The following is a 20,826-nucleotide window of genomic DNA, read 5'->3' on the forward strand; positions in this document are numbered from 1 at the left end:
GACCCTTTCACTTGGCAATCCATCTGCTTCCATGGGTCAATTATCATCTCTATACAGATGAATCAGTGACTTACATGTCCAATTCCAGGTTCTCCTAGTGCTTCAGTCCCTCATCACCAACTGACTACTAGAATTTCAAGCTCAATGTCTCTCAGAGACCCCTGAAACTCAACATATCCAAAACAGAGCTTTTTATCTTCCAAACATACCCATCTTCCAAATTTCCTTATTTCTTTCAAAGAAATAGGAGACCATTTTTTGGTTTCCTGGGCTGTCAAAAGGAAAAGTCTTTGTTCAGATACTCTCCTTGAGTAATGAGGCAAACTCAGAAAGCAAAAAGGATTTCATGCGGCATGCCAAGGCAATAAGCTGATCATCATTATGATTTTGAGGAGGCCAGCCTACAACCCTTTGCTGTGCTGTTTATTTGACTCTTTGAAGCAGTTGTAATACCCTGAACAGAATGTTAACCCAATCAGTGGTACCACTAGAGCCCAACAACTACCATAATGGTCTCAGGTCCCACAGTCAAATCACTCATAGCCCCATATATATGATGACCAAAGGTATTCACCACTGAGATGATGGAGGTACAGCATAGAATCCGAGTGAAAGAGGAGTCCCTGTGGAAGGTCAGGTCCTACTCATGTTCTTGTTTGTAAATGACATTACACTGGTTGCATCAACTCTTAAGAGTCTTGAGGCCACATGTGGCCTTCTAAGTCCTTGGGTGCAGCCTTTAGACTGAGTCCAAGTTTTATGAACAAATCCTTTTATTAAGTTTGGATTCAGTCCAAGGGCTACACTTGTGGACCTAGAGGACCACATGTGGCTTTGAGGCTACAGGTTCCCCCACTTAAGACACTTCAGAGCCTCCAATAAGACATCTAAAAAATCCAAAAGAGTTTGACCTGATCACCCACCCAAGAAAAATCAATTAGATGAAGAAAGTCTGTTGCCCAGATTAAGACATGCATTTGGATGCACAATTTGGATGTCTGTCAGGAGGTCTATATCTGTATCAGAAGGTACACATGGACAAATCAGGTCCAGAGGCAAGGAGGAGGAAGAGAGCTACCTGGATTGCCTGCAAAAAAAAATCAAGGTTCTTTTAATGATCCCAGGCTTCCCACTGAAGCAAAAGCCCATGACTTTTAAGACCAAAATATTAGTTATTGTTGTATAACATTATAGAACAACATGGGATGCAGTAGTCTGTGAAGATTCCAGCTTGCTGATTTCTAAGGTCATTCCTATATCTAAAATGCTATAATTCTATGATACAACATAGGAAAAAGCCAAAGCATAGAAAAAGAATGGTAGCTACATTACAAGAAGAATGCTTTCTATTTCAGGCCCTATTCTAATCTGATCCAGGACATACCCCCAAATGGGTCTATACATTCAAATTTGTTATTTTAAGTAGGATCACATCTATAGTCAAAAGCAACAGGTTATAAACTGAACTATAGCAATACTTCCAAAGGAAAGTCTTTCACATATGGTTGATTGTAAGGAATCCCAAGTACATCTGCACTAGGCTATATGTACATGTACATGTATAAATATATGATTCATGACACATATGTGTGCACGCATGTGTGTGTATATATAATGATCATTCAGATCTAGAACCTAACCCCCGAGACTGAACTCTCTACCCTTGGGTAGTCAATAAACTAGGGTTTGACACTGCCCTGCTGAAGAGCTAACCTCGTATGTAATGAACTGCACCAAAAGCTGGCCTCAGACCATGTTCAGGCACCTACCAGGAAACCGGGGCCTAACCAACATCTTGCAGTCTGACTCGCCTTGCTGCCCCATATGTATATACTTGCCACCTGTTGCTCTCACTTTGGGAACAGTAATCAAGTCATTGCTACTTCAAATGGCTCCTAACCCCCAGTCTGAAGCTCCCTTCTCTGGCCCTTGCTCCTTCTTGAAGGCAGGAACAGTCTCACTTTTGTATGTGTCTGCCCGGTGCCTGGCAGAAAGTAGGTACTTAATAAATACTTGTTACTAGCTGTGTGACCCTGGGCAAGTCACTTAACCCCATTGCCTAACCTTAAAAAAAAAAAAAACTTGTTTGTTCATTCATTCAAACTAAATTTGAAATCTGACTCTGCTACTAATCACCTCACCTCTCTAGACCTCAGTTTTCTCATCTGTAAACTAGGAGATTAGACTGGGTAACTTCTAAGATCTCTTCCAGCTCTACATTTGTGATCCTATGAATTGGTGAATTTGGGGTATAAACAGAAAGATAGTTCATAATTTTGCTAACTGTTCTCTATTACAGTTTTTAAAAAGAGGCAGGAGGCATACATGGCAATACTAATCCAGGATTCCTGTATTCTGATACCCCCTCTGACACCTACTAATTATAGGACCTTGGGTAAATCACTTCAATCCTCTGCCTCTCAGTTTCCTCACCTGTAAAATGAGGATAATTAGGCCTACCCCATAAAGTCATTTTACAGATGAAAGAGAAGATATACATGACAGTAGTTTTTAAACTTCGTCTTCTTTAGTCATGCCTGACTCTGTGACCCCATTTGAGGTTTTCTTGGCAAAGATAATGGAGGGATTTGCCATTTTTTCTCTCAGTTCATTTGACATCTAAGGAAACTGAGGCAAACAGGGTGAAGTGACTTGCCCAGAGTTAACAACTAGTGTCTGAGGCCAGATTGAACTCAGGTCTTCCTGACTCCAGGCCCAGCGCTCTATCAACTGTGCCACTTTTGGAACACTATAAAATCTAAAAGTATTTCTAAACAAATCTATACGTGCCATGATAGCTAAATTTCAAATTCCTGAGGAAATAATAAGTATGGGGAACAATGTATGTATAATATCATCTCTTGGTTTTGTATCTCCAGCACAGAACATGGTGTCTTACACAGGGTAGGTGTTTGATAAAGGTGTCTTGTCTTGAGTTGAAAATAGTGACAAGAGGCAGAGGAAATAGTGACTGTATAGAAGCTTAGTGTTAGACTCAATTAAGCCAAATCACCTTAAGAACAATTGAAGATAATCTTGGAATAAAATAATCAACACCTCTAGCACCTGGGGTTCATCTTCAGGCTCCTGGGGTATACCTCCAAGCACTTGGGGTTCACCCCCAAGCTTGAGGAGTTCATCTTCAGGCTCCAGGGGTTTACCCCCAAGGCCCCAGGTTTACATTACCCAAATTCAGGAGTAGTACATCCCCCCAATTCCTACACCCCCAATATCGCAGCCCCCCCTCCCTCGGAAAGACCTGGAAACATTCCACCTCCTCCACCAACCAATTGAAAAGCTTTTACTCCTCCCCTGCCAAGTTGGCTTTTATTTACATTTCATCATTTCCCCAAAGACAAGTTTGGTGCTTTTTGTACAGGGGTTTGAACTCTGTCCTCAAAGTTGATTAAATAGGTTTCCACTTTGTTTACACTGAGAAAAAAAAAAGACAATCAACAGATAAAAATGGGTAAAGATCTGCCAAAATTTAGGCAACACACTATTTTTGGATGTCAAGCTGAAGAGTTTATATTTTATTCTAGAAGCAATGGGAAGCCACTGAAAATTCCTGAGCAGGTAAGTGACCTAAAGAGACCTATGCTTTAAGGGAGATGATTTTAAGGCAGATGATTCCACCTGTGTGGAAGATGGATTGAAAAGCACGAAGATTTAAAAGATTTGAATTTATTTTTAAATGTATTTAAATAAAGCCTTGAGTCAGGTTGTAAGTCATGTGAGAGAAAAGAAAAATAAAGGACAGACACAAAAATGTTGAGGAAATAGAATTTAGAAACAAAAACGAAAGTTTGGCAGCTGATCAGAGAGTGTAAAGAAGAGGGAAGAATCTGGGAAACTGGGTGTCTATGGTGGTACTGTCAGCATAAAGATGGAAGGTAGGAGGATAAGTGAGTTTAGAGCAAAAGATAATTTGTCATGTTTTGGGCATGTTGAATTTGAGATGCCTGCTAGATATCCAAGTGTCCTGCAGGCAGCTGGTGATGTACAACAGAAGCTTGAGATAGAGGGTTGGGTATGTACAGATTTGGGGGTTGTCTGCACAGAGATAATTAAACTCCTAGCAACTGATGAGGTTGAGCAAGAATACAGAGAGAAACAGAAGGGACCCCAGCATAGAATACTGACACATGCCCACATATAGACGATCCAGCAGCTAGGTGGCGCAGTGGATAGAGTGCTGGACCTGGAGTCAGGAAGACCTGAGTTCAGATGTGATCTCAGACACTTACTAGCTGTGTGACCCTGGGCAAGTCACTTAACCCTGTTTGCTTCAGCATGAATGAAGAAGGAAACGGAAAACCACTCCAGTACCAGGTCACAAAGAGTCAGATACAACTGAAATGACTGAACAACAACAACAAAAGACAATCCGGCAAAGGAAACTGAGTAGAACCAGAAGAAAGCTGTGTCATGAAAATACATCGACTTCTACATCTACATGTTGTCCTTATCAATGGAACATAAGCTCTTTGAGATCATAGACTCCTTTTATTTTCCTTTTATTCCCCCGGAGTTAGCACAGTGCCTGGCACATAGTAAGCACTTAAATAATTGTTTGATTGAGGAAAAGAGAATATCCAGAAGGAAGAGAGGGGTGTTCAACACTGTCAAAAGTTGTAACGAGGTTGAAAATAATGGAGACTAGGGATAGCTAGGTGGCCTAGTGACTAGATCAACAGCCCTGGAGTCAGGAGGACCTGAGTTCAAATCCAGCCTCAGATACTGTGTGACCCTAGGCAAGTCACTTAATCCTGATTGCCTCCAACAATAAATAATTAAAAGGATGGAAACTCGAGAAAAAGCCATTGGAATTTTCAACTAAAATAGCATTACTAACCTTGGAAAGGGTGGTTTGGGGTAAGAGGTGAAGCAGAAAACCAAATTATAAGAGGTTTAGAAGTAAATAGGAAGTGAAGAAATGGAAGCAATGAGTATAGACTGCCCCTTAAAGGAGCTGAGCCATGAAATGTAGGGCAGGAGCTTGAGGGGATGTCAAGATTGGGCCTTTTTTAAGGACAGAGAATATCTGAGCCTATCTCTAAGCAGCAGGAAAAAGTCTGTGGATAAAAAAGGTTAGAAATTACAGAGGTGGAAAGGGGTGGGCATCATCAAAGGGACAATCTTCTAGAAGAAATGAGAGAAAATGGAATTAAGGGCATGAGTGGAGGGTTTGAACTTAAGAAAGAGAAGAGGGGGGAAAAAATTATTTTTAAAAAGGGGCAGCTAGGTGGCACAGTGGATAGAGCACCAACCCTGGAGTCTGGAGGACCTGAGTTCAAATCTGCCCTCAGACACATAATGCTCACTAGCTGTGTGACCCTGGGCAAGTCACTTAACCCCAATTGCCTCACCAAAAAAAAAAAAGTTATTAAAAGTTATTAAGAAAGAGAAGAGGAATATTCCTGTGCTGTAAGAAATGATCAGTGTGATAAAGACAAAGAAGTTTGGAAAGATCCACAAGAATTGATGCAGCAGGAAGTAAGTAGTACCAAAATAACAATGTATACGATGATGATGATGTAAATGAAAAGAACAATAACCACAAAACAATAAAAAGTGAATACTGCAAAATTATTTTAAAAAAAAGACTGGCTCAAAGGAAGAGCTATAAGAAAAGACTCCCACCCCACCCCTTAGCAGAAGGAGGTCCGTGAGGATTGTGCAATGCACATATTTTCAGATTTTTAAAAAAATTTTCTTATCAGTTATACTGATAAAATTACTGCTTGTTATATGGGTGGCATATATGAGAGTAGAGGAAAGTGGTGTTATATGGCCCTCCTGAAGGGGAAAGGGAAGGAAATATGAGACTGTGTTGACTGAAGGAACTAAATGTTCAGACTGTTGATGTCACTTCCTGGGCATCTATCGACAAAATAACCAAGAGAAGCCCCAAACTCTGATTCTATTCTGGTGGACCACGATGGGGAACTTAGGCAAGGGAGTTTTGCTAAGCTGAATCACCTCAAATAGTTCACAACTGGTATCCTTGCTCAATATTCTTCTCCTGGTATGGCTCTATAGTTTCCCTTCTGTTAATTGGTTAAAAAAAAAAAGGCACCACTTCTTCAGAGATTGGATTTAAAAAAGGAAAGGATGAGGGATGACAGCAAAGGGATTTGGTGGAATAGAATTGGGGAGGAGAGGGAGCGCGTACTGAGTGGCCTGATTTTTCTCAAAACTATCTGTGTAGAGAAAAGTAACTAATGAATAGCTATTCACATACAACCAGACAATGCTATCCGATTGGATAGAAATCCTACTGTGTAGTCACATAGGGCCTATCTGATGCTGCAGACAGACGACAAACCAGACCCAGAACTGAATGGGAGGAAGAGAACAGCTTGGATTCCACTTAGGAAATTATGCAAAACTTTCAACATCCCCAAACTTCTGACTAAAACAAAGCCCATTTTTTAAACATTTGTATTTTTCTGATGAGAGACAGCATAGGACAATGACTAGAGAGTGAGCCTAGGAATCAGAAAGACCTTGGTTGGAGACCTACCTCTGACATATTGGCTATATGGCTGGGCAGTTGCTTAACTCCTCAGCTCCCCCATAATTCTCGGAGATTATAAATTACAAAGGATTGTCCATATGTATCAGGGGAGGGAGTTTCCATACTAGGAGTGCCCTACGCTCATATAGTCACAAATGTGGAGCAGAAAAGAAAAATTATTCTAGGTCTTCTATATGGCTACAAATCATGGAATACTATGGGTCGTCCAAAGAGCCCTGGGGAGATGCCTGGGGTGAGCCCAGTGATAAACTGGGGACAAAGAGAATCTTAAAGATATCACCAAAGAGATAGACAATCCAAACAGAAGGTTTGCCAGTCATGTAGCAAGATATAGCACGAAGCCTGAGCGAAGCAGTGATACGTATTAAATGTCACAGGACTGCCACCAGCATTTTGGATAGATGCCCCATAGAGGACTATAAGAACAGACAGGCAAGAGTCAAATGGTAAAGATAGCTCTCAATCTGTGCCACTGGAGAGAGTGCATACTTTGATAAGATCATCAATGCATTTATCTATTAATATAATAATAACCTTCTGTAGATGGGCACTAGGTGACGCCATAGTGCACAGAGCTCTGAGCCTGGAGTTAGGAAGACTCATCTTCCTGAGTTAAAATCTGGCATCAGACACTTACTAGTTATGTGACCCTGGGCAAGTCACTGAACACTGTTTGCCTCAGTTTCCTCATCTGTAAAATCAGCTGGAGAAGGAATTTTAGTATAGCAGCTTTCCTTAAACAGATTAGACCTCCCCATAACATACACACAAACACACCAACATATACACCTGACAGGAACTCTGCAAAGCACTGAGTAACAGAAAGTACAAGGTAAGGGTATAAAAATAGCATAGGCAAAAGAGGATGAAAATGCAACAAAAAATAAAATTATAATTCTATCTTTCTTAGATGTATTATATTGGGCCAAGGTATTCAGGGATGGATGAAAGGCTGTACATTCCACAACATCAGACTAATTTATCGGTCAATGACTAGATATTAGTCTCCTAGTATAAGTTGTTTTTACTAACTCCAAATCCTGTTGCATATAATTACTGAACAGAAACAAAACCCCTCCAATTATAAATGCTCAAAGCAGGAAGTCTATTTTGAGGAATTATCCCAAGGCAATGGCAATAGGTTACCACAGGGTGCATTCATGATGTAGCCCCAGCAGAAGAGGAATGGGGGGGGGGGTGCTGGAACTATTAGCCCAGAGTGCAAAAAGTTACCCTGGGGAAATGTCAAATTATGTTGTGAGGTATTTGACTCTGATCACCAGATCCCAGAGGTCATTTCGTCCAAATATGTGGAAATCATTCTCAATATGAGATTTTTTTTAATGTAGATAATGTGAGAATTCGTTTCATTTGATTAAGCATAATTGCTGCAAGGGTTTTGTTTTTCTTTTTTTCCCAATAGGGCAAAAGTTATGAGAGGAAAGATTTTTTTTGTTAAGTGAAAAAAATAAAATTCAATTTATTAAAAAAAGGAATCATTTGAAATCCCTGAGACCTGAATTTTTTTTATATTTACTACCATTCTAATTACAAGTTTATATCAAAGACCCAGGCTACTCTTACTCACCAAGACAAAGAAAACAAAAACCCTCAAAGGTCAATTCAGCTTCATTCATTTTAAACTGATAATTTTTTAAGTTAAACTATTTTTCAAGTACTTTATCTCTCAAAAAAAATGAAAAGTCCTAATTCACCACCCAAAACACACAGTGAAGAACAAAGGAATTCACCCATAGTCTACATTCCCTTCACTCCACCCCCATCATTGTGAGCATCTCAAGTCTTTTGGCCATGAGAAGTCTCTCCAGTTGATATCTCTGAATTACTCAACTGGGTTCTGTAGCCTTGAGAAAACTTCCCATTCGGGGCCATGGGGTCATTTCCTGGCTCCTAAGTTGAGTGCTAGCTAACACAACCTTTTTAGAGTAAATGACAGTCTTCTGTCTTGTGGTCTGAGAGCAGAGAGGCTTTAAAGCAGTTTAAGATTTCACCGTCATTGGGGCAGCTAGGTGGTGCAATGGATAGAGCACTGGCTCTGAAGTCAGGAGGACTTGAGTTCAAATTCAGCCTCAGATACATAATACTTACTTAGCTGTGTGACTGGGCAAGTCACTTAACCCCTAACTTCCTTGCAAAAGAAAAAAGATAAGAAGAGGAAGAAAAAATGCCCCATCTTTATTTGGAAAAAGATTTCACTGTCATAAAAATCACACTAGCTATACATATCATCATAGAGTCAACTAGGAATAATTCTGCTTTTCAGAGACACCTTGAAGACAGTGATGTTCTATCAACTGGCAAAACAACAGTACAGAATATTTTTCATTGTTCCTAGAATAGATATTCTTCTGTCATCCATCTTTCTCCTCCACTTCAATCAAACCAGCAAACCTTGTATAATTAATTATTAAGTAATTCCTATTCAGGAATAGTGGAGATCTTTGAGCTCAGTTCTTTTCTATTCTCATTGGTGATCTGAAAAATAAAATCCTGCACACTCATGGTGCTCAGTTTCTGGTAAATGGCAAACTACCTGCTGATCACCATTCATACTATGAAGTAGGGAGGTCGCCAGAAAGTCCGGAACATCCTTGGACTTTCTAAAGTCCCACCACCTTTCCCAATTTACTTCTTCTAGCCTAGATAGCCTTCCAAATTTCAGATCATTAGTCTAAAAAAAAATGCTGCTTGTAGAAAAATTGCAACTTCCCTACAAGTTTGAACTGCCTATAAGAATATAACAAGGGAGGCTAAAAGCAAGACAAATAATTTAGTAAATGCTTTTTTTAGCTTATTCATGGATTTTTTTTGAGGTCCTGGGCGTGTGGCCACATAGGCTCACGCTATTTTGCCAAAAACAGTACCTTGTAGGTGTTCAACAAATATTTGTTGCTTTGATAACTGTCATAGGGACAGAAGAGAGGTAAAAATTTTTTATTTTTTAAGTTGAAATTTTTTTCAATTTTTAACATTTTTATTTAAAGTTTTGAGTTCCAAATTCTATCTCTTCCTCCTTTCTTCTCCTCCCCCCTCCCTGAGATGGTAAGTAATAATATATAAGTTATATGTGTGCAATAATGTAAAATATTTCCATATTCGTAATTTTGCATAAGAAAACTAGAATAAAAGAAAAAAATGAAAGAAAGAAGTGAAAATAGCAATGCTTCAGTTATTTAATCAATATCAGTTCTTTCTCTGGAGGCAGATAGTATGCTTCATCGTTAGTGCTTTGGGATTGTCTTGGATAATTGTGTTTCTGAGAATAGCCAGGTCATTCACAATTCTTCATCAAACAATATTGCTGTTACTGTATACAGTGTTCTCTTGGTTCTGTTTATTATGCATCAGTTCAAATAAGTCTTTCCAGGCTTTTCTGAAATCATCATACTTGTCATTTCTTATAGTACAATAACATTCCATTACAGTCATATACCACAGCTTGTTTACCCATTCCCCAACTGATGGGCATCCCTTTGATTTCCAATTCCGAGCCACCACAAAAAGAGCTGCTATAAATATTTTTGTGGAAATAGGTCCTTCTCCCTTTTGTTGGATGTTTTTGAGATATAGATCTAGTAGTGGTATTCCTGGACCAAAGGGTATGCACAGTATTATAGCCCTTTGGGCATAGTTCCAAATTGTTCTCCAGAATGGTTGGATCAGTTCACAACTCTACCAACAGTGCATTAGTGTCCCAATTTTTCCATACTCCTTCCAATATCCAACATTGAAAATGTTTTTTTTTTAAAAAAACCTTTTTTTCATACCTATCCTACAGAAAGGTGACAAGAGGGAAAAAGTCAAAGTACAAATGCTTACCTGAACATAGACTTTTGCAATAGGGTAAACTAGAAATTTCTAAGAAAATCACTGAGAAAAAAATGGCACAACTCATGGAAAATTTGAGTCACTGAAATAGAACACCCTTTCATTAAAGGACTGGAATTTGTACTTGCAATACCCAATAACATTGCACTGAACTCTCTGGAAGGGCATATAAGTTCATTTATTTGGCAATGACACCTTTGGGTCAAAAATGGATTAGCACACAGACAAAATATGAGTGAATTGAAATAGTTCAGAATTCTCCTCATAAGGTTAAGGCAATTCAGCATCCAACATAATAAAAAAACAGCTTAATAAAAAGATTGTTTTTTTCCAATCACCCCAGAAATCAGTAATTCCCAAAATCATTTGGGGGGAGGGAGAATGTGTGAAATGGAGTTCCATCTCTAGATACATAATCACCAATTAAACTATGAGCAAGGTTCTCCACTTCTTTGCTGCATAAGAATTTACTTTTAGCTTATGTAAGTCATTCTCATTCTGGTAGACTCCTTGAGTCCCAAAAGGCAATCTTCTCATGTCATCCACTCCAACTATCCAACCACTAATGATCAGTTCAAACCTAAAAAGTTTTGTCGATTCTCATATTTGTAACAGACTATTTTTTGGACAGTCTTTATTTCTCTTGACTATTCAGGCTATCTCACCCCACGTGAATTTCCAAATTTTCAATGTCTCAAAAATTTCCAGATTTCCACTTGGCACTTGGATTTCCTCCTTCTTGCCATCAAAGAAATGAGAGTTTTCCAGGCCATACGCTAAGCCCACTTGATGCTTTATGAAATTGGCAGCTTTTCCTACTACAAGCCTGCTCTCTTAATTAGTAAGCATTGGGGATGCCCTTTTGAACTCTAATTCAGTCAAACAAATCACCTCCTGAGGTCGGTTGACTAATGGGAATCAGCAGGGTAGCCTCATTACTATGTCATATGAACAAGTAAATTTGCAGGTGTTTCTATTACCAGATACATAGCTAACCCTTAATCTACCACACTCCTTCCTTGCTATAAATCCAGTCCTCTCATCTAATTTTTCTGGTTTGGGGAAGAAATAATGTGACTGTGTTCATGGACAGCCCCAACTCAAGAATTGGGTTCCAAACATATAACCAAGTTGAGTTTAGAGATGCCCAAAGGGCCCTGTCCAACCCATATCTAAACAGGAATCCCTTTTCCAGACAAGTGGTCACCCCTTTTCTACTTAAAGACTTCCAGTTACAGGGAGTTCAATACTCTTTTCCATCATACTATACCATTCCAAAGTACGTCATTCTACTTTGGGACCCCTCTAATTGTTAGGAAGAATCTCAGAGGCTCAGAAGCACTGTTTAGGGAAGTGGGTTCTGCTGAGACAAAAGCCACAAAGTCAAAATTCTGCAAATTAAAGCTCTAGAAGATTTCTTTCAAAATGCACTCAGTGCTTTGAAGATGTATAACATTAACCATGAGCACAGCCATGTGGCTAATGTATTAGCTGGCCATCACTTAGCATAGGGTGCTGAAAGAATCATATTAAGAAGATCACAAAAGTCTATACTCTAGAGCATGGTTTGGCTGCGTAGGCTACTGTAATAGAAGATCCTGAAAGCCAGGTTGGACCACATAAGGGAGCCTGGACAATAAGAACCTAAAATGGATAGAAAGACATGGAAAGCAAAGGTATGGCACGTGCGTGCACACACACACACAACTTCACCCATCTAACTTTGTAGAGTAAGAGATAGCCATTGACCCAAATATGGCTCCCTTGTTAAACACAAAATATTCTTTCTCCATTTACATCAACTTAAGCATGAATCTTCACCAAGCTTAATAATCAAGGCTGAAGGAATATGCATTAAAATATGAAATGGGCAAATCTGTTTACTTTTTGTCATATGAAAACTATAAATCCCACAGATTCACAGCACATAGTAGACAAGTTTCCTTGTAAGCTCATCTTCATATACTGCACATATAATGTACATTCAAACAAATGATGATTCTGTTACGTTAGTGGGATTGGGGAGTGTCAAGACACTAAAAGTAGTTGCTGATCATCTTCCTTCATAGAAATGTAATGTTCAGATGAAGCATCAGGTGAGCAGAATCAGGAGAACTGTTTGTACAAAAGCAACAACATTGTAAAGAAAAACAACTTTGCTTTCTTTTTTAATAAGCTGCGGTTTAATTCCTTTGGGAATTTTAATATTTTATTTTTCCCCAATCATACATATAAACAATTTTAACATTCTTTTTCTATTTTAGTTCCAAATTCTTTCCCTTCCTCCTTTCCTTACTCCCCTCTCCCCTCATTGAGAATGCAAGCAATTTATATAGATTATACACGTGCAGTCATGTAAAATATATTTCCATATTAGTAATGTTATGACAGAAAACACAGACAAAAAAAAACAAGAAAAATAAAGCAAATTTAAAGAGTATGCTTTGATCTGCCCTCAGACTCCATCAGTTCTTTCTCTGGAGATGGATAGCATTTTTCATCGTAAGTCCTTCAGAACTGCCTTGGATCATTATATTACTGAGAATAGCCAAGTCGGTCACAGTTGATCCTTATATAATATTGTTGCTACTGTATACTAGTTCTGCTCACTTCACTTTGCATCAGTTCATGTAAGTCCAGGTTAGAAAAACAACTTTGGAAGGTTTAAGAACTCTAATCAAGAATTGACTGATGTCTCCAGATTCAACGATGAAGCATATTACCTGCCTCCTGGCAGTGAGGTGACGGATTCAAGGTTTGAAAGGAGACATACATTTCTGGACATGGCCATTGAGTGAATTCATTTATCTTGACTATTTATTTGTAACTAGTATTGGGGTTTTTCTGGCTGCTTTTTAATTTGGGAGTAGGAAAGAGAGGCAAGATTAGCAATAGAGATACAAAAAAAGGGGGGCCTTTGAAACATTTTTTCTGTGCACAGAAGTGAAAAGATGAGAAGTTAAAAAGTCATCATGGACAAGCAGGAAAGTTTGGAAAGTAACCAGTGAAATTATTACATTTTTTTTTAAGTTAGGCAATGGGGTTAAGTGATTTGCCTAAGGTCACACAGCTAGTAAGTGTTATGTGTGTGAGGCCGGATTTGAACTCAGGTCCTACTGAATCCAGGGCCAGTACTCTGGCCACTGTGCCACTTACCTGCCCTCTACATGTTTTTTTTTTTAAAGCAATTGGTATGAAAGAGATGTTCAGTTTCATATTCAGTCCTTTTTTGGGGTTCTGCTCTGTATGTGGAAATGTTCTTTTTGGGTGCTTCAGTTCAGACTGAAAAATAAAATTTTTAAAACAAATCTAATGTTAAATTCATGCTTTAGAATTCCAAAGTCATAAATGAGTATAGATTAAACAGCGACTATGAAATATAAAGGGCTGATCCTCAACAGAGAAACTTGTCTCATTTTGTCTGGTTTTACTATAGAGCTTCCTTTACTATTTTGGAACTTGTCCATATGCATGTAACCTAGAGAGAAATGAAAAATATAAGATTTGTAAATATACCTGTTACTCTTCTGAAGGCAATTCTATATTTTTTAAAAAGTACATATCAGCAGGGAAAAGACTGTTAAGAGCATTGAATTTAGCAACACTGCCCTCATCCCTTTTTACCTTTCCCTATAGAAAGGAAGAATGGAACTCATCAGTGCCTGCCCATTCTCCATGACTCTTATTCTTGTACTCCCCAAAGTTGGTGCATTCTTGCAGCATTGTGAGGATATCAATAGAGCACACTAGTTATCCATCAGGTATCCCCTGTTCTCATCATGTGACAAGGCCGTCTTCTTTCTCCTTTATTCATTTCTTTGATAACATCCTTTACACCACATGTTGTTCAAAAATCTTTGTCATGTCTTTGCTCTTTTCCATGCCCACCATGGGCCATTCTATTGTCCACTGGTAAACACTCAGCTTTGCCTCTTTGGAGTCTGTATCATTCCGTGTCGTACAACTCATAGTCGTACATCATCCCCAGAATCTTACTGATATTAAAACGTTAGGAAGAAAGAAAATATTTACAGTTACCTACTGTGTGCCAGGCACTGTGCTTTTACAAACAGTATCTCATTTGATCCTCAAAAAAACCCTAGGAGATAGGTACTATTTTTATCCCCATTTTGAAGTTGGGGAAACTGAGGCAGACAGAGGTTAAGTGATTTGCCTAGGGACACACAGCTAATAAATGCCTGAGGATGGATTTAAACTCAAGACTTTCTGACTCCAGGACCAGAGCTCTGTCTACTGTGCCACCTAGTTGCCTCAGAAAGATGGGCCCTTGTTTCAGGGAGAAGCTCGATGTCATTAAAAGAACTCTGCAATTTCCCAAAGGAAACGAGACTGCTTTCATCTCTCCTGGTCATTTCCAGGCCCACATCCTATTTTTGTAGAGCCATTGAGGGAATTTGTTTTATTTGATTAGCATATTTGTCACAAAAAAAATTGTTTTTCCTTTCTTTTTTTTAGTAGGATAGGGTATAAGAGGGAGAAAAAATAGATTTGTATTAATTTTTAATAGGTGGGGGAAGGTCTGCAGATTTGAAACATTGCATTCACTTTCAAGTGAAACCAGAATTGTATTAATTTTACTTAACTATTTTACAAGAGACTGTTTACAAAGTGGGAACAATCTGTGTATGTAATGTAAAAACAAAACACATTAATAAAATAAAGTTTTTAAACTAAAAAAGTGGGTACAAAAAGTTCACATATTGCCCCCACCACCACATGAAAGCCTCAGAGTACTATGTGAACAGCTATTATTACTTCCCAAAGTTGATTATAAGCATCAGTTCACAGCATTCACATGCTTCTAAAAATTCTCATTTGTACTAACATGACCATAAACAAAACATGCTATATAAACATTCAGTCCTGATTTGTTCAGATAGAAAATCTATATGCAACCTATGTTGCTTGCAGCAGCAGCAGCAGAAAGGAGCATTAGTGATAATCCAATCCAACTTTCTCATTTTACAGATGAGAAAACCAAGAATTTCTTAAACTCTCACTATAAGCCAGGCTTTGTGCTAAATGCTAGAAAAACAAGCACAAGCAGAAAGAAAAGCAGTCCTTGCCCTCAAGGAGCTTATGTTCTAGTGGGGGAAGGCAATATATAAAAGGGAGCTAAAAGGTGGCGTGGGGAGCCAGGGGAGGGAAATGACCTGCTTGAGCTAATTACTATTAGAGCTGCCTTACCTCAAGTCAGGGCTCTTTCTCCCCACAGTACCCTGTCACTCAGTGCAATTTCTTTTTAAAGTCCTTGGACCCTTAAAAAAAAATTTAAGCTCTTGAAACCGTGCTCTATCTAAAACAACTGAAAAATGGCACCAATAACCAAAATAATCCAAAGGAGTGTTTTATAAAGAAATACATGTATTAACAAGATGAAGAAGGTAGCAGAATTTAGGTCAAAAATTTTTAAATTATTCTCTATGAAACTGAAAAATTCTAATAAGATCATAGGACCATAGATTGAGAGCTGGAAGGGACCCTAGAAGCCATCTAGTCCAATGCCTTCATTTTACAGATGAGGAAACTGAGTCCCAGCCAAGTGACTTGCCCAAGATCATATAAGTAGTAAGTGACAAAGCGGTATTCAAAACCAGGTCCTCTAATTCCATTTATTCTCTCTCTCTCTCTCTCTTCTCTCTCTCTCTCTCTCTCTCTTCTCTCTCTCTCCTCTCTCTCTCTCTCTCTCTCCCCCTCTCTTTCTCTCTCTCTCTCTCTCTCTCTCTCTCTCTCTCTCTCTCTCTCTCTCTCTCTCTCTCTGTCTCTCTCTCTCTGTCTCTCTCTCTCTCTCTCTCTCTCTCTCTCTCTCTCTCTCTCTCTCTCTTTCTCCCTCCCCCTGTCTCTCTCTCTCTGTCTGTCTCTTTGTCTCTCTCTCTGTATCTCTCTTTCTCCCCCTGTCTCTGGTCTCTCTCTGTCTGTCTCTTTGTCTCTCTCTCTGTATCTCTCTTTCGGTCTCTCTCTCTCCTTTCTCCCTCCCCAATCTTACTCTCTGTCTCTGTCTCTGTCCCTGTCTCTCTCCTCTCTTTCTCTCTCTCTCTCTCTCTCTCTCTCTCTCTCTCTCTCTCTCTCTCTCTCTCTCTCTCCCCCTGTCTCTGGTCTCTCTCTGTCTCTGTCTCTGTCTCTGTCTCTTTCTCCCTCCCCCTGTCTCTCTCTCTCTGTCTCTTTGTCTCTCTCTCTGTATCTCTTTCTGTCTCTCTCTCTCCTTTCTCCCTCCCCCGTCTCACTCTCTGTCTCTGTCTCTCTCCTTTCTCTCTCTCTCTATCTGTTTCAGTCTCTGTCTCTCTGTGTGTCTCTCTCTCCTTTCTCCCTCCCCCACTCTCTCTCTCTCTCTCTCTCTCTCTCTCTCTCTCTCTCTCTCTCTCTCTCTCTCTCTCTCTCTCTCTCTCTCTCTCTCTCTCTCTCTCTCTCTCTCTGTTTCTCTGCACCTCTCCGTGTGTGTGTGTGTCTCCCTTTGAATACCCCAGGCTCAGGCTTTACTATGACTATTCAGAATTATGGACAAGACTATGAACTATATGAACCTTGTCTCTGCTCATCCTCCATACTCTCCTTTAGCAATTCCCAACTTCAGCTACTCTCCTCCTCCCCAGACAGGCACCTCTCCTATCTCATTCTTTCTTTGGTATGGTGAAAAGAGTATTGAATTTAGAATCAGAAGATACAGATTCTAATGTCATTTGGGATTCTACAAAATTAACGTCGTGCTCCAGTACTATCCATTCAAGACAGTAGCTACAGCTGCTCATCAGAGTGAGTGCGGGAGACTAGAGGATAGATCCTGTCCTGGAGAGGTGTCACATCTTTTTTTTTTTTTGGTGAGGCACTTAGGGTTAAGTTACTTGCCCAGGATCACACAGCTAGCGAGTGTTTTGTGTCTGTGGCCAGACTTGAACTCAGGTTCTCCCATAATCCAGGGCTGGTGCTCTATCCACCACACTACCTAGTTGCCCAAGAAAAATGTCACATCTTGAGAAGAGCCTAGTAGCCAAGTAACCTCCCTAGCCTAGCCTCGTAGTCACTGTCCAGCACCAGCATGAGCTGCTAGGCACTGTCTGGCAGCAGCAGCCAAAAGGCAGAGTGCCTGCTAAGCCCTATCAGACGATCACTGCCCAGTGACTGCCTGGTCTGGTCCCAGAAGCAGCAGAACCTGGAGGGCAAGGAGCCAACCCTGCCCAACCTTTGTTGTTCAGTTAGTTCAGTCATGTCCAACTCTCTGTGACCCCATTGTGGTTTTCTTGGCAAAGATACTGGAGTGGTTTGCCATTTCTTTTTCCAGGTCATTTTACAGATGAGTAAACTGAGACAAACAAGATAAATTGACTTTCCCAGGGTCACATAGCTAGCAAGTGCCTGAGGCTAGATTTGAACTCAGGAAGATGAGTCTATCCACCACACCATCTAGCATCAAAACCTTCCAGGGAAGACACCATCCTAGGAAAAGGAAGCCCATCTGAGCCACAAGTTGCTTAGAAATATTATGCCTTGGGAAAAGCCAATGTAGATGAACTAGTCCAACACTGGCATTATGCCCTGCAGGGAACTTCGTGAGGGCCTTCTGGAGAGAGAAAGGACACTGAGGTTCTGTATTCCCAGAGATGTCAGTTGCCTCACTACCACTGTACTTTAAATTCATTCCCACTCTTTCCCTTTCCTAGGCTCTGGGTGTATTTGTGGGAGACTACACTCCTGGTTTTGAGGGAAATACTTTGGAAGTATACTTGCGTTAAGTGTCTTTGCTAAAGAGTTGTCTGGAGGCTAATTGTTAAAGGAAAGCACATCAGTGGAGGCTCATGAGCTGCTGTTTAGGAGGATAGGCACCCAAAGGGCGGCAGCCATCCCTCTACAGACCCAATCTACCAGGTGAAATATGAGTTGGGTCAGTGAGTACCAGTGCATTAAAAACAACACTGATTGGTTTTACAAGATCAAAAATATTGAAAACCACAGATACAATACGTTTGCTGAGGATATTGAAGGTGTACTGCTCAGCCAAATAGAAAGAATGATGTCTCTTGATAATCCAAGTAATCAAAGACTTGTTTTACTTCTCTGCTATCATTCATTAATGAATTTCAAATATCAGTTTCCTAAGTTAACTACATTCCCTAAAATAGGAAACTGAATCTTTAGTATTGCCCCCATTTTGCAGATCAATCAGATAAACATTTATTAAGCACCTACTATGTGCCAAGCACTCTCTTAAGCACTCAGGGTAAAAAAAGGGCAAAGACAGTCCCCACCGGTCAAGCAGCTCACAATCCAATGGAAGTACTATTCTACTCTGGAAGTCATTCACTAAAGCGGCTGTGGGTGGCCAAGAAAGAAACCGAAAAGGATCCAGGCAAAAACAAAATGAAAGAAATACATTTAGTCTCTGGAAGTTGTTTGAAAACATATGAAATAGGTATGAGAGAGTGGAAGTTATCTCTTAAGTACAAAAGTTTTCCCAACATGAGATAGAATAACTATCTTGTTCTACATTCTGAACTGCCAGCTAATTATTACATGGGAAAGTTCTCTTCGGGTCACTTCTCATATACTAAACAGACGTGACCATGGCACCCTTTTTTTTTACAAAATAAGATTTCAACAGAGGCATCCTGGAGGAGCTCCAGAAAATAGTAGATAAGCTTAAGGAAAATACAAATAAAACAAAAGATAAAAAGGAAACTTTGCAGCATGAAAAGTTAATTCAACACTTCAAGAACGGCCCTCTCAAAATAAACATTTTGACTTTAAAATTAGAAAACTATCACCTTGGATCTTTCTGAATAATATTGGCTAATATTTATACCATAAAGTATCTCTAATCCATAAATGTCACCTGGAATAAACAATTAATTAAAGAAAATTCATTCTTCCTCTAGTAGCAAGAAAAAATAGCCTAAATGTCTGAGAAATAAATTTTTCATCACAGTTTGATAACTTATATTCAAAATGACACATTAAACAAATATAAAAAAAAGAAAAATATATGGCATACTTTTAACTCCTCAAGATAAAACTACATATTTTAGGTACCGAAGAAGCTAGTCACAAATATTTATAGGATATATGGAAAGTAATATTCAATAGACTAGACTATTGCAACATTAATAGCATATTTAATAACTTAAGAAAATAAGCATACTGTTTTAAAACATAAATCACTTTTATTTTAGTCTAATATGGAGTTCTTAAGTGAAGGAGAACGAGTAATGAGACTATATAGTAACCTTCTCTTTTGGGTTCCTCTTCCCCAGTGAGGAATGTTTTGCAAGCCTTAAATAACCACTTATATAACCTTACACTTAAAGGCCAATTTAAAGAGACCCAGAGGGAAATGGTCAAAAGAGAGAGGGGGAAGCTCAAGGACACAGAGAGACAGACCAGGCAAAATGATGTTTTAGGAGTTTATTGGCAGCCGTGTTAACCCTAGGTACTGCAGTGATAGAAATGACTGGCCAGCATAAGCAAGGAGTTATAAAAGAATCTTTACTTAGCTTGTAAGGGAATAGTTGTCAAACCCAAAGCAAGGATATATGTCAACAGTTCTGGCTAAGTGTTCAACTTCTTCTGCAAGGTCCCTGCCTTATTCTTTCACCAGGGCAAATACCAGGACAAGAGCAGGAAGTATAAGTCAGACTGCTAACTGTAGTCCTCCCCTACCACTGCTTTTTATATTCTAATCAGGATGCCAACGGCCATCTCACCAGTTCTAAGCTTTCAGTTAAACGTGAAACAAAGAAACTTTTATGTTCTAGCTGCCTACGTGTCAACAGCCTATCTTAATTCCAATGTGCCTTGAAATCCTACCAAATCACAAGGCCTGTTCAAACATAGGTAATGTGCACAGGACCAGCTGTGGCCTAACACAGAGGGCAGTCAGAGCAGCCCAGCCCTATTCCACGGCTGGCCTGCCTCTGCCTGCATCCCTCTGCTCCACTAACAATGAACAACCTGGGACAAATAGTTGGAATCAGGCTGGCTGAGAAAAGGGAAAACAGGTTTCTGCCTGTGACAGAATCGTGAGAAGAAAAGCAACGCCGTGAGAGCCAACCCCAATTGCTAATCTTTCTTCCACCCCAATTAGAACATTGATCCCTCCCTCACAGGAGGCTCTAAACTGAAAAATTGAGAATTGTGTTGTGTTTTGTATATGCCTTTGCCTCTTCGTAGGAGGAAAGGCTAGAATGGGGCTACAATAACTTAATTGTGCTTTTCCTAGATAAAATTCTTCTATTTGAAAAGTGCCTTTTTAGTATAGGGACCACCTGGATATGCAGTCACTTAGTAGATGGCCTATCACAGAGGTGGGAAACCTGCTGCCATTCCTTTTATGCGTTCTGTGTAAAGTATACAGTTAAATATGTCGGTTCATATAGAGAACTAGTAGCATTAGGTGATGATAACCTGACTAGGATTTAGTGAAAGAT

General features: G+C 39.5%; 1 long non-coding RNA gene across 1 annotated transcript in view; it reads left to right on the forward strand.

The window, feature by feature from the left end:
- The first annotated feature begins 3,451 nt into the window (after positions 1-3,451).
- Positions 3,452-20,826, forward strand: part of LOC110223085 (uncharacterized) — a 44,677-nt gene continuing 27,302 nt past the window's right edge. Inside the window, exon 1 of the long non-coding RNA XR_013486105.1 lies at positions 3,452-3,576. This is a non-coding gene — a long non-coding RNA (uncharacterized LOC110223085). The remainder of the gene's footprint in view (positions 3,577-20,826) is intronic.

Source organism: Phascolarctos cinereus, unplaced genomic scaffold, assembly GCF_003287225.1.
Source record: "Phascolarctos cinereus isolate Bilbo 61053 unplaced genomic scaffold, phaCin_HiC Scaffold_4;HRSCAF=312, whole genome shotgun sequence".
Lineage (NCBI taxonomy): Eukaryota > Metazoa > Chordata > Mammalia > Diprotodontia > Phascolarctidae > Phascolarctos > Phascolarctos cinereus.